The 15,472-nt window shown below is 44.1% G+C and overlaps 1 protein-coding gene across 1 annotated transcript in view; it reads right to left on the bottom strand.

Moving 5' to 3' along the window:
* PPARGC1B (PPARG coactivator 1 beta) overlaps positions 1-15,472 on the bottom strand; it is a 153,578-nt gene that overhangs the window by 26,661 nt on the left and 111,445 nt on the right. The gene's annotated exons all lie outside the window — the stretch shown is intronic.

The following is a 15,472-nucleotide window of genomic DNA, read 5'->3' as shown; positions in this document are numbered from 1 at the left end:
TTATTTATTTATTTATTTATTTATTATCAAATTTCTATACCGTCCTACTCCCGAAGGACTCAGGGCGGTGAACAGCCAAGATAAAATACAGATAATACAAACATTAAAAATCCATTAAAATTATTAAATTTTTTGGCCAAAACAAATTTAAAACACTCAATTTATAAACAAATTAAACGATTTAAAAATTTAAAAGGGAGAGTTAGGCCAGGCCAGCCTGCTGAAATAAAAATGTTTTGAGAGCACAACAAAACGTGCACAGATCCGGGATCCTCCGTATCTCCGGGGGGAGCTCGTTCCAGATGGTAAGTGCTCCCACAGAGAAGACTCTCCCCCTGGGGGCCGCCAGTCGACACTGTTTGGCCGACGGCACCCTGAGAAGCCCCTCTCTATGGGAGCGTACTGGTCGGTGAGAGGCTATTGGTAGCAGAAGGCGGTCTCGTAAGTACCCCAGTCCAATGCCATGGAGCGCTCTAAAGGTGGTAACCAAAACCTTGAAGTGCACCCGGAAGACCACCGGGAGCCAGTGCAGCTGTGCTCCCCAGTGCAGGAGGGGGGTCACATGGGAGCGCCATGCCAGTTCCATAACCATAAGCCGCATTCTGGACCAGCTGGAGCCTCCGGGTGCTCCTCAAGGGGAGCCCTATGTAGAGAGCATTGCAGTAGTCCAGGCAGGAAGTAACGAGAGCATGAGTGACTGTATTTAACAAGTCCCGATCCAGAAAGGGACGCAATTGGCGAATCAGGCAGACCTGATAAAAAGCCCCCCTGGCCACAGCCGTCAAGTGCTCTTCCAAAGACAGCCGTGATTCCAGGAGGAATAGAGTAGAGTAGAGTAGAGTAGAGTAGAGTAGAGTAGAGTAGAGTAGAGTAGAGTAGAGTAGAGTAGGAAAGAAATGGAAAGGAAAGGAAAGGAATGGAATGGAATGGAATGGAATGGAATGGAATGGAATAGAATGGAATAGAATAGAATAGAATAGAATAGAATAGAATAGAATAGAATAGAATAGAATAGAATAGAATAGAATAGAATAGAATAGAATCTGGAAGGGATCTTGGAGATCTTGGAGAAATTTGATAAATAAATAAATAAATAAACCTTCCAGTCTTCTAGCCTTTGTAACTAGATAGTACTGAAATGTATTTTTCACTTCTGGGAAAATCTATCATATAGCAATAAAATTGGAAGCTACTAAAGTACTCTTTTTAAACCAATGCACACAATCCAGTCAAAGTCAAGCACTTTTAATTCCAACCTTCAATGGGAAAATTAGGCAAGTTCAAATTCAACTGAAGTAATGAGACACATGGATGCAGCAGTATGCAGCAGCTTCCATGTATCTCTGACAAAAGTTACTTAGAATCCATGCAGGTCAAGAAAATAACTGGGAAACCTGCATTTCCGTCAAGATGAGTCAGGATACTAGGGTTGCCATATCTGGGCTGTGAATATCTGAACAATCCATGGAAGATAACAAAGAATTAGAAATTTCTCCGCATCTTTGTTGCTGTATAGTGGCTATCCAAATATAATAGCTGTATAAGATATATCTGATTAGGAACTGGTAGATCTTACAAAAAGTGAATTTACCCAAAGCAATTAAAAATTCTGGAGCTTTATAATTATATTGTGGGGTGTTATTGAACTGGAAGTTAGTAAGCAATACTGTATCTAACCCTATACGCCTTATGACATGATTCCCTTGTCATGTTGCAATACCTAGCTAGCATTTCATTGCTTAATGAAATGGTTCTCAATCTATGGTCTGCGGGCCCCAGGGCGGATCAGCGAAGGTTTGAAGAAATGTTATGATTTGAAGTATTGGGGATCCGTGGCCACGGTCTGGTATTTAAAAGGTATTTAAAGGGAGTCCATGGTGAAGAAAAGGTGGAGAACCAATGTCTTAACATACTTGCATGACTCTATGCTGCAATGAGGTACAGCCATCAAGGTGCTTTGTTATTTAAGGATATTTAAAGAAAACATCTAATTCAAGTACAATACACCCTATCCATGCATGTAATTCCTATTCCTATTCTTATACTACCTTTAAAACTATAACTGTGCTCACATGACGCCCTGAGATATAAAGTAGCCAATTACATTTTAGCTTAGCCTGGGGTAAAAACTCCAGACTGTTTGATGTTTAAAATTCAGTGTGTTGTACAAACATGAAAATGGGTTGACAGAGTCAACTGTGATTAAATTCACTATGTGTGAGTCATGCTTAGATAGCAAGTTTAAAAACACAACAAATAACAATATTATACCAAATATAAGCAAATACTCAAATCAGATCCAGATCAGGGATCCCACCACGAGAAATGCAGTTGCTCTAGCCAACTTCTATACCCTATTCAGATTCTCTGCTGTTATCTCATTCATTATCAAATCAAACAAACTAATTAATAATTTTGGACAATGTAAATTGCAGAGCTCTTTTTCCTGCCTTCTCAGATGGAACTGCAGAAGAGGAAAGAATGAACAATTCTACACTAACCTTTGTTCTGGTCCTGATTTGGACATAGCTGATAATCACATGTTCAAGTTATATGTAGTTGACCCTCAGCCTACCAGGCTAGTAATGGAAAGAATGCTCTAGAGACATAACACATTAAGTGTTGAAACCTGAATGCTGGAAGCACTGATATCACACGCACTGACACACACACATCCACACACACGGGAAAAGTTTAGCTGTCTAAAACATTAGATACCCTAGCCTAATCCAGTTAAAGCTAATTCAAATACATGGCGCAGTCTTGCCCACTGATGTTATTAATTCAAAATTTATATGCAAGGTAGATCCATTTACTTTATAACTTTCTTGCTGATAAGTACATTTATTTATTATACGCTGATACAGGATTGTTTTCAACAAACTATGCACTGCATATGTAGCATACTTTTTACAATTACACTGTAGATATTGTATAATCACTTGTGGGTCTTTCTCAAGCCCAAACATATGAACTGATTTTCAAATATTTAAAGATGTAATTTGTATTTAAAAAGTAAAAAGTCTTCAGTGACTCTAGGCATATCTTTGGGTTATCTGCAGCCATTATTACTCCGTAATAGCCATAATAGTGAAGTCATTAAACACCCAACACTCCCCCCTCCCAAGTCATGTTGCACAAGACAGCACCAAGAAGAAAAGCACCAAGAATGCAGTATTCTTTGAGCAGATATTTTCCGTCTAATATTGGCAAAATACCTCTTTAGACAGGACATCAACAGGATATTTTTCATGGTAGTCTATGCATTCATTCTGTATGAAACACAAAGGCTTGCTCTGCTTATATTTTCCTGGGTGGAAAATACACATCCTGCAATGATGATTTGTCAGTCATTCTCGGGTTTTTAGAACAACAGCATAAAGCTGCAAAATGAAGGCACTATGTCTCTTTTAAAGTTCTTAATGAATGAGCAATTATAGTACAACTAGTCTGGCAGGTCCTGAAATCTAAGGTGATATTTATATTAAAAGAAGGAACAGAAAAGAACTACAGACATGTTTATATGTATCCACTAATATATCTCACCTTTTGAACTAGGACAAAATGTTTATGCAAGCAATCAAATGATGTTTTTTTTCCCCTGCCACTTTCTTTATGCTACTGGTATATAATAAAAAGCAGTATATACATTAAATAACTCTTTTACAGTGTGCGACACAACTTGTTCAAACATAAGCACTTCCCCCACACTATTTAATTTAATATGCCCCTTCTCAGTTACTTCTAGGAGGCTCTATCCTAGGAAGCGAAAATACCCGTATCACTGTAAAAATTGTTACAGGAAGCAGCGTATAAATAGATACTTTTATTGTAGTGTTGGGAGAAATGTCCATCTGTGTTCAGTTCCAAGTGGGGAGAAAGACACTGGAAACATGGAGACTGCTTGAAAAGATTGGTTTAATGGTGGACAGGACCACATGGTTCTGAGAGAGAGAGAGAGAGAGAGAGAGAGAGAGAGAGAGAGAGAGAGAGAGAGAGAGAGAGAGAGGGAGGGGGGGCTTGGTTGAGCCTTGCTGGATGATGCAATCTCCTCAGGTGCCATGTGCCATGTGTTGAGTTCTGTTGCTAGATGGGTAGAGGGGTAATCCTATCTTTGTTGGATCTTGGGTGAGGGCATTTGCTTATGAATAGACCTAGACATCTCTTTATTTCTTAAGTGCTGACATCTGCTGTGGGCTATTGAGAGTGTGGGGGCTATTAAGAGCGAGTCTGCTTCCTGATTAAAAAACATGTTTCTCCATTTCTCATCCAGGGAGGTATAATATTCTGCCTTTTTAATATTTCCTAGAATATTTCATTCTTCTAGGAGAGGGGTGGGTGCTAACTTCCTACAGTAGGAACTAAATAGCAATATTATTAGCTTTACACACATCCTGCTAGGTCCTTTTGCAATATCCTGCTAGGCTAGGCTCTTATTAAGTCAAATCAAGAAGGGATTGAGTGGGATACTGAACAAAGCAAGATAAGCTAAGATTGTATGTTGGTAAGAGTGAGTAACCCCCTTTCCTGTCAGCATAAAGCAGGAAAACCTACCTGGAAGATTCTGGTGGGGTTAGACAAAGCTTCTATGGCTTGACATGTTCTGGTAATTGGCAAGGTCTGGGTACTTGAAACTGTGGCATGCACTTCGAATATTAATGAGTGAATCATATTTTCATGAGCAGCACCCATGTATTTGCAATATTGTGTAAACATGCCAATTTAAGATTCTTTTTCTCTGTTCTTATCCAGACCAGCTTTGTTGCACTTAAGACTGTTGTTCTCACCATTTGTATCTATGTTGTGGGACTGTGGATTGTTCATTAATTCACATCCAAAACTTTCAGCCATTTCAGGAAATTAAAACTGCATCCCTTGTTTGCACATACAGTTAAGCTTCTGCAGCAGATCAGTTAGAGGTTGCTTGGATAAGCTTCATTGCAGCTGGTCAGGCCTCCTACTGTAATTACACTCAGCAGTAACCAGAGGGGCTCCAATTACCACATTTCTATGCTGTTTTTATTTAATGCATTTTAGAATTGCTATTCCCTGAAAAGGGCTGATTAAAACTCTCTCTTGAACCTCCATAAAAAAAAAATTCAAAACGAAACTCTCTTGATGCTATAGTAGAATCCAGCAATGGCTTTTACTACAGCAGAAGTACCTCCTCCTCACCCCTCTCCTTCCAAAAAAGACTTGAGCTGACGGGTGTCAGTAACATTCTCATTGCTATTTGTAAAAATTGATGATGTACCTGGAAAAGAAAGCAACGGGCTTTCCAGGTTTTTACTGAGCAAAAATTACTGATCTGTAGTCAGTGTACTAGTAATGTGCACTCTGATTAACCCTCTGCAGGCAAAAAATATGGTGAAGTAGCAAAGGGGAATCAGGGAATTCTGCTTTTATTTTATTCTCTGGCTTAGCTTTAACGTGGAGAAATAGGCATCACTTCTATCATAGCTAGTATGGCACCAAGGAGAGCTGGCAAGGGGATAAAATCACACATTCGCTTGCATGGAGCTAGTGAAGCCTGGCTGAAGGAAAGCAATTTGGCAATGAGTTTGACTACAGATTTATACTGTTTCCTTGGAACACTTAACTTTGCCAGCCCCAAATCCAGTCAGATCATAAAATTATACCAACTGATAACCCTATTTGGGAAACATAAAGACCCATCAATTTTCACCAGAAAATGGGCGTTGGTACTTACCTGATACGCCTCTTCTCTGGCAGGCGGGCACGGCAGTCAGGATGGGCGGGGACACGGGTGTGAGTTGTTAGGACCGAGTCTGCTGAAGCAACAAAACCCCGCCTCCTTGCTCATGCTGGCAGTTTTTGAGACGAGGATACCATAGCAGACTGTAGTGTCTAGAGATAAAAAGAGAAAGGACATGATGAAATGTTAACCCCCCCCCACCCCCTGTAAGGGAGTAGAACCCGGGGACGGCCCCAAAGGGTGGGGCTGACTGCCGTGCCCGCCTGCCAGAGAAGAGGCGTATCAGGTAAGTACCAACGCCCATTCTCCTGCGGCGGGCACGGCAGTCAGGATGGGACATACCAAAGTCCTGAGTCCGTCGGGAGGGAGCTGGCCGGCCCCCGTGCTTAGGAGACCTGATGAACTCCTTGAAGAACCCTTCGACCGAATGCAGCATCCGCCGAGGCGTAAGCGTCCAGGCGATAATGTCTGATGAAGGATGTGGGGGATGCCCATGAAGCCGCTCGACAAATCTCTTCCACTGATGCCCGTGTAGACCATGCGGCCGAAGTGGAGGCGCTCCTGGTGGAATGCGCTGTTATTCCGCGAGGGACCGGGAGGGAGAGAGAGTCGTATGCAGTAGCGATACATGCCCTGATCCAACGGCCCAGGGTGGTTGATGAGATCTTGGCTCCCAGAGAAGCCGGAAGGAAGGAAACGAAGAAGGCGTCCGAGCGCCGGAAGGCCGCCGTCCGGTCGATGTAAATCTTTACCGCCCTTCGGACGTCTAACTTGTGCCAGAGCCGCTCTCGACGATGGTTAGGTCGAGGGCAGAAATCTGGAAGAATCAATTCTTGGGCTCTATGAAATACGGTATTAACCTTCGGAATAAACGAAGGATCTAAGCGAAACACCACTCTGTCTGGGTAAATGATACAAAGTTCCTTGCGAATCGAAAGTGCAGCCATCTCTGAAATCCGACGAGCAGAAGTCACTGCTACTAGGAAGGCTACTTTCAATGACAGAAACCGGAGGGAGACGTCTCTCAATGGCTCGAAGGGAGGTTTAGTAAGAGCCAAAAGGACTTTAGGCAAATCCCACGTTGGAAAGCGATGAATCCTGGGAGGCCGGATGTTAGTAGCACCCCGCAGGTACTGACGAATAAGGGGATGCCTGGAGATAGAGTCCTGTGAGCCACAGGACAGGACAGAAGCCAGAGCTGCCACTTGTCGCCTGAGGGTGTTGGGTGACAGCCCCGCAACGAATCCTTCTTGGATGAACTCCAGAACCTGTTTCACCGTAGCCGAAGAAGCCAACAGATGGCGCTTGCGACACCAGAGCGAAAAGGCTCTCCAGGTAGACTCATATATCCGAGTAGTGGATCCGCGCCTAGAAGCCTGGATGACCGTTATGATGTCGGCAGAGAGAGGAATTTCCGTCAAACGGAGCCGCTCAGCCGCCAAGCGGTTAGGCGTAGGAATTGGGGGTCCGGATGTTTCAGCTGGCCTTGTAGAAGCTCTATCCGGTCGGCCGGTATCTGCCAAGGCTGGTCTGTGGACAGGGCCCTCAGGTCCGCGAACCACGGGCGCCGGTTCCAGAAAGGGGCCACCAGGATTACCTCTGCCCGTTCCTGGAGAAGTTTTCTGACGACACGCGGAATCAATGGAATTGGAGGGAAGGCGTATAGGAGAGTGTTGGTCGGCCAGTCGCAGCGCAGGGCATCCACCGCCTCCGCTCCCGGAGACGGGAATCGAGTAAAGAACCGAGGCAGTTGGTGATTTGAGCTGGAGGCAAACAGGTCCACCTCGGGAAGCCCAAATCGCGTCATCACCTCCTGGAAGAGGCGCGGGTGAAGGCTCCATTCTGCTGGATCGACAGGAGCTCTGCTGAGAGAATCCGCTGTGCGATTCTCCGCCCCGGAAATATGCGCTGCTTTGATCGAATTCAGATTGCGTTCCGCCCAGATCCCCAGTGTGTGAGCCTCTCTCATAAGAGCCCGCGACCGGGTGCCTCCGAGCTTGTTGATGTGGGCCTTTGCTGATACATTGTCCGTTAGGACGAGGACATCCCGGCCCTGGACCAAATGACGAAATTTCTGAAGAGCGAGGAATACGGCCCTCAACTCTAACACGTTGATGTTCAGACTCTGCTCTTGCGGAGACCATTGTCCCTGTGTTAGGTGGGAACCCAGATGGGCGCCCCACCCCGACAGACTGGCATCTGTTGTCAAGATCATGCGGTGTGGCTCGCGAAATCGGGTGCCCTTGCTCAGAGCTGTTGAGGTCCACCAGGACAGGGAGCGAAGCACCCGAAGAGGAAGAATTACTCGCTGAACCGAGGAGTCCCTGCGTGACCGCTGGTATGGTAGTAGGAACCACTGGAGGTCCCTGCTGTGCAGGCGGGACCAGGGGACGATTCCGAAGGTCGATACCATTTTGCCCAGAAGGCAAGACAAAGTGAGGATAGAAGTTGAACGTTGGTCTAGTATCCGGTTAACTAAGGACTGTAAGCTTAAAATACGGTCAGGAGACAAAAAAACTTCTGATGTGATCGTGTCAATTACCGCCCCCAGATGCTGGATCCGGGTGGAAGGAGTTAAATGGCTTTTCTTCCAATTAACTGAAAAGCCATGCTCTTGCAAAATTCTAAGGGTGTCCCCTAAATCCTTTAGGGCCTGAACTGGAGATCGGGACAGAATAAGAATGTCGTCAAGGTAAAATAAAACTCTAATAGGAAGGTCACTAATGTGAGCCATAAGGGCCGCCATCACTTTAGTAAAAACTCTAGGGGCCGATGACAAACCAAAGGGCAGAGCCCGATACTGATAGTGATTCCCCTGATAAGAAAAACGAAGGAATTGGCGGCATTCAGGAAGAATGGGGACATGGAGGTAGGCCTCCGTCAAATCAATAGAAGACAAAAAGTCTCCTTCTCTAATGGCCAACAAAATTGTCTGAAGGGAATGCATCTTAAACCGGCGAAAAATTAAATACCGGTTTAAGGCTTTAAGGTCTAGGATGGGACGCCAATCCCCCGATGGCTTTTGAACTAAGAACAGGCGGGAATAAAATCCCTTCCCAAATTCCGATCTTGGGATCGGTTGAATGGCCTTAGAGGCCAGGAGGTGTCTGATGGCATTCCCCACCCGGGCCCTCTTATTCCTATCCAAAGACACGGGACAACGTAAATATAAATGAGGAGGGGAAGTTCTGAATTCGAGGGCAAGTCCAAATCTCACCACGTTTTTAACCCAATTATCAGAAATTGTGGTGTCCCAATGGGATGCGAAAATGGACAAACGGCCCCCGATGGCTATGGAGCTAGGTGATTTAACGAGCCCTTCGGAAGGGCCGACTGCGCCCTCCCCGAGGGAATCTCCTAGGGGGATAACGGGGCCCCTGTCTACCCTGATTATCCTGGAAGGCGGGTGCTCTGGTTGGATAGGAACGCTGATACCGCTGATGGTAAGAGCCGGTGTCTGGGGAACGAAAGGAGGAAGGACGAAAGGACTGTACCTGTCTAAAATCCGACCGACGAGAAAGAGCTGGCAGCACCTTGCGATGGTCTCGTGTTTCAATTAGCAATGGATCCAAAGCAGGTCCAAACAGCTTGTCACCAGTATAAGACGAGGATGCGAGGCGCCATTTGTTACGTATGTCGGCTTGCCAGTGTTTCAGCCACAATAAGCGTCTAGAAGTTACTGTAGAACCAATAGCTTTGGCCGAAAAGCGCGCGGCATTTAGAGTGGCGTCCGCGGAGAACTCCACCGATGCCACAATTTTATTAATATCTTGGTGGGTTCGAACGTCTGAAGCCGGGATACGGCTCTGCAGTTGTTTTAACCAGAGAATAGACGCTCTATTAAAAAATGACGCCGCTGAGGCTGCTTGAACTGACCAGGCCGAAGCCTGATGACCTTTAATCAGAGAGCGCTCGGACTTTCTATCCTCTGGTCGTAAAGCCTCCTCCGGCGGACCAGAGACTGGAGATGGGGAGGCTAAGGCCAAAACCGGAGCGTCAACCGTAGGTATCTGTAAGAGGTCTGCATACTCCGAAGCCACATTATATAACCTCTTATCAAGAGAATTTGGAGAAGGGCCTGAACTAGGGAATTTCCACTGCCTCTGAAGGACATCGGAAAACAATTTTGGCGCAGGGATGGTCTCTGACGCCACCGCGGGTTCTTCGAATAGTTTAGCCGCAGTATCCGATGCATCGGAAGGATCCTTGGGCTTAGAAGGTGGAATACCTAAGCGAGTGGTCATTTGAGCCTTATATAATAATGACCGAAACATTTGAGGACGGAATAGGCCCACGAAGGCGGGTTGGTTAGGCTCAAGGCCTTCGTCCTCTGACAACTCCTGGTCAATAATGGCTTCCTCCTCTAGGGAGACGGAACCTTGGCTGTCCTGAGAAGGTGACCTTTGCCCTTCCTGCCTGAGGGAAGGAACCTCCAGGGGATGAGACCTGAGGGAACTGGCTTGGTCCTCTAAATATTCAGAGACCCTTGAGGATGCCCTTTCCTGAAGACCCTGGGCTATGCCTTGCTTAATGGAAGTAGCGATAAGGGCCGCTAAGGCAGGAGAAAGCACCTGGGCAGAGTTAGAGTCAGGAGTTGGAACAGCCCTAACCTGAAGATCAGGTCTATCTGCCTCGTTCTGAAAGGTAGGTTCTGGTTCTGGCTCAGGTGCCAGTGTGTCATGGCCAGTTGGAAAAACCGAGGCTGCCTCAGAGAAAGGAGTTTCTTCCTGAATGGATCTATCAGGGGATAGAGGGGGCAAACCTGGGGCTTGCAGAGGCCCTTCCTGAATAGGCCCTGTGGGCGTTGTAACATTAGCAGCCGTAGAAGGTTGTGGATTGGGGTCCTGACGAGAAGAGGCCTTCTTAAAGGCCCGCTCGATCGCCTTATGCCTCCTCTCCTCATCCTTAGAATGTTTAGCTGATGGAGGAGGAGGAGGCTTTTCTACAGCCCTGGAAGAGCCCTGATGTCTGGGCCTTTTATTCATTTGAAGACCAGAGGGCCCCTCTCCCGGATCGGGCTCCTGGCATCTCTTTCCCTTTCTCTTCTGAGCGCGCGAAGAGGGCTTCAAAATGGCGTCCGCCATGATGAAAACGGGCTGTAAAATGGCCGCCGCAATTAAATCCTAGCCTCTCCGTTAACGGGCCACTTACTGCGTTAGTATGGCAGTCAAAGTTGTCCCACTAGCCTCTGTTCTCGATCCGCAGCCTCAAAGTTGAGATCGCTAGCCCCCAGGAATCTGGAGCGATCGCGGCAATGACGGGGCTAAACGGATCGCCGCCTTGCTGCAGGGCAAAGCCCGAGTCGCAGCGAACGCCGGAACCAAGCTGGCAGACGCCACCGGCGGGGTTAATAGGGGCAACAGCGGTCTTACTGTGTGTTCGTCTGCCCGTAAGCGCCAAATTAGATTGTAAATGAGCAATCTAGCCGTCCCAACAGAAAGGAGATACAGCGAAGCCTCTAGACACTACCGTCCCACTCGACCGAGTCGAAAAAACTGCCAGCATGAGCAAGGAGGCGGGGTTTTGTTGCTTCAGCAGACTCGGTCCTAACAACTCACACCCGTGTCCCCGCCCATCCTGACTGCCGTGCCCGCCGCAGGAGAATGCCCAGTGTTCCAAAGTTTTTGCATCAGGAGAGTATTGGCAAGGCTTCATTCCATCACTAAACTTCTTCCCCAATGGCCTGCCAAACAGTCATAGACATGGCATGGTTTGGCCACTGAAGTCACTCAGTGTAGCAGAAAATATGTTCCCTACTCCCAGGTCTTTGAATTATGTTCGGTAATGGAGAGATTTCCTTTCAATTCCAACACTTTTCCTTGGGGGAGTAAATAGCTATATAAATTTGTTTCATAAATAAATAGTTAGTTTGATTGTGTTGTTGCTGCCATGGGGTGGGGGTGAGGTTTTTAATGTTGTGAGTCACCCGTGTGTGAGTTGGGAAATATAAACTTGTGTACTAAATATTCACAATATACAACCTCTTTATTTTGTCAAATGACACATTTTGATGTTGTCACAACACATTAAACTGTACAGGGTTTAGCCACAGGAAAACTGAAAGTAGGAGGAGCAAATGAAAAGTAATGCCTCCAATGTTATAGGTCACCAATAGATGGCAATAATGACATGTTAGAAGTTGTGACGTGTTCTTTAGCATCTGCTGTTTTCACTCGGTGGGAGGTTGCTGTGAGCAAAGGTTATCTTGCTATTTATTCATGAAATGGAATCTTGTATTAAATACTCAGTGTACTTTCATCATGATTGAATATTTGTCTGCTGAAAGAGCCCTCCAATTCAAATTCATCAACAAGTGCAGATTGTTTATATTGATGACTGTCCTGACATGACTACTGATAATTTGCCCTGGCTTTGAGTAAAGGGTGAATGGATTTCCCCCAATTCATATTTATTATGTGCTATCTGGATTGCCATCTTATAATTATCTTGTATGGAAGGTATATTCTTTACTAAATTCTTAATAACTTGTTTTGTGTGTGTGTGTGTTTTAATTTTGTGATCTGCCCAGAGTCAATTGGAACTGTGTGGCATCAAATATTGAATCAAATAAATGCATGAAGTGCATCATTGGGTCAAAGAATATACTGTAAATATGGTGAACTAGAAAGAGCTGATGTGCATATCATGCAGAAAGTGGACAACTTGTGCCAATAACCAAGTTTCAGATGAGAAAGTTTGATTAACTAATTAAGGACAATTGGCAGATCATTCAAAGGCTGTCAAACTTGACATTTCACAAGAAATGTGTGGGGTCCAATTACTGATGTTCTTCAAAATCAGAAAGTTTGAGCAAGGGAGGTTCCTCACAGGCTGATGGTTGAGAAAGTTTTAAGAGTTGAAATTTGCCAGCAGTTGTCATGCTACAAGAATGAAAGTGAGGAATTTCTTCACAGCTTGATATCTGACAAAACATGGGGCTCATTATTATGACCCAGAAATGAATCATCAATCTATACAATATATATTATCAGAAAATTTCACCTATGGAAAAACCCTTCAAAAGTCAAGATCTGGCAAATGGGGCTATTCACATGGAATTCCTTGAACCTACCACCACTATTAACTCATAGTGCTACACTGCAACATCCAAAGCTTTGAAACAGAATTTGGAAGCACACACAAAAAATTTTGCTGCAACATGACAATACTAGGCTTTACACCTCACTAGCCAAGAGGCAATTGTGAAGTTGCATCTTATCATTTTATACCATCTGGCATACAGTCCAACATGGTGTCATACAACGTCTATCTTTTCCAAAAATGTAAGAAACACTTTTTGTGGGCATGTGGTGACTCAGAGAGGTTGAGGGATCTATCAGGATGTGGTGGAAGAGAAAACATGTCGAGTTCTTTCATGATGGCTTTACCAAGCTTGCTTATCAGGGGCAGCAATGATAGTAAACAGTGATGATTATGTGAAGAAGTTAATGTAAGGTAACAAAATAGCTCATTTCAGGGATTATTTCCATTTCATATATTACTATTTAAACTAAACTTATGTTATGGTGGTTAGAAGCATTACTTTTCATTTGACTCCTATTGCACTTACAACATGCCCTGATTATAATAGTACTAATTGTAGTGTGAATACAATGTATCCAAATGTGAAATATTGCACCACTTTGTGAAAACCAAGAAAGGAAGGGGAAGCTATGGGTTGTGCAAAAAAACAAACAAAAAACAAGCAAAAACCTCTCATAAACTTAGGTATGTAATATGGTTTTAATCTTCACTGGCTCCATCCACCCAGCACCACGTCTTAACTCATTATTTGTATAATGGGACAACATATATTTAGAAAGTACTGTGGAAGCAACACACAGAGAGCCTCGTCTATAAATAGCCACGTGCACAGAGATGTAAAGGTGATGCTGAAGCTGGGGAATCAAATAAAGCAGCCTTCTGCAGGATGCAAATTAACATTCTCGAGTCATACAACTTATGCTCCCCTTGCACCAGCTTTCTCTGCATCCTTCTCTTTTAGCGCTCCCACCTCAGAAGAATAATCCATCAGTTTAAAAAAAGAAAGAAAAAAAAGCTGGATGCACCAGGCACCATCCGGTAATTTCCCTTCAATAATAGATCACAAGAGGATTGGCTCAGTAGCCCTCTCCTACTCTTCCACCTCCTCATTTACTACACTTGCTCCATTTAGAAACCAAGTGTAAATTAATGGAGCACTAATCATGTGCAAAAAATATATTAATAGCCTGGATCCCCTCCCCATCCCCATCCACTTTTCCTCATTTTCCTCATACTGATCTAGGAAGGAAAAAAAAAACCTAGCCTGCACAATAAGAAATTAATAGGCTTATGAAGCTATTAAATAGAGTATCCCAGGTGCTCCTGTTAAAAGAGATGCATAACTAAGCTAGAAGTGAGCTATATATAGATAGATAAGGGAAATTCTTTTCTTTAAATTTGGCTGAGTGAATTTTTTTTTTTTTGCAAGAATTCCTAAAAACAGCTGGGTTTATACAGTGATATATATAAGCATGTAATTACACATACAGTGATAAAATTATAACACACTGTACATTCTCTTTCAAGACCATAACATCGAGAGGAATTAAATGAAAATTCCACCCAATCAGCTGAAGTCACACACGACAGCTGCAATCAAGTTTGAAATATCCAGACACAGAAATATTTTAACTTGGTACTCAAAAGTAGACATGGTTAGAGCAAGTCAGATTTGCCCTCAGAGGCATGATCTGAAGTCCAATCTCTATCAAGGAAATCTGTCCTCTATTTCTCTAACCAAAGGCATCACCTGATGTTTTTAACAAAGAAGGAAGTTGATATAAAGTTTTGAAATAAAGGAGCACAGACCAAAATGCAAAATTCATGTGGCAATACTGGATCCAAAATTATATCTTAGAATGTGTAGTTTTTTTACAAAGGACATGGAGCTCTGTTCAGAAAAAAGATGTACACTAAGACCCTTTTGAATTACTTTTTATATTCCCCTCCAGTTTTCTACACATCTCCCATGCCCTTGATGGAAATAGGCATCTCCACTCTATGAGATAACATGGGGGAGGGAAAAAAAACCCCTATGGAATATTTTACTACACAACTTCAGATGACTTTACCCCAGGGGTGAAATGCTACTGGTTCGCACCAGTTCGGGAGAACTGGTAGTAAAAAAAAGCTACTGGTTTGTCCAAACTGGTATTTCCAATGATCAGCTGTGCTGCGTGATTTATATTCGCTAGAAAGCAGGAAATCCGGCAAAGCTATTCCCCCCCTCGCTGTTCTACTTACCTTCAAACAGCTCCTTTTTCCATGTAAAGTGTGCATTTGGTGCGTTCTTGCATACACATGCACAGCATGAATTTGATGCACACTGTGCATGCGTCTGCAGTGCATGCATGCACAGCATGCATTTGGCATGCACTGTGCATATGTGCGCAGTGAACCAGTGGCAACCCGCTGAGGATTTCACCACTGCTTTACTCCGTATCTTCATAGATAAAGATTATGAATATAAGATAGACTCTTGCAGACACCAAAGATCTAAAACAATAGGTTGAACAAACATGTTGAACCTTCTTCCTGAAATTATTCCTGTGAATGAAGCTCCTATCTCCAACTCCCACATCTATCTGAGTAAGAAAATATGGTCAGCAATTCAAAACATATAAATAAACCAGAGAGAACCAACACACTATAATTTATGCTTTCTTTCACCTCAGGAAGTTAAATATCAAACCCCAGCCTCACTGCACTTAA

This window comes from Pituophis catenifer, unplaced genomic scaffold (genome assembly GCF_029215685.1).
Source record: "Pituophis catenifer annectens isolate HBS135680 unplaced genomic scaffold, rPitCat1.0.hap2 SCAF_2, whole genome shotgun sequence".
Lineage (NCBI taxonomy): Eukaryota > Metazoa > Chordata > Lepidosauria > Squamata > Colubridae > Pituophis > Pituophis catenifer.
The sequence above is the reverse complement of the archived record's forward strand: the minus strand, read 5'-3'. Positions and strand labels throughout refer to the sequence as shown.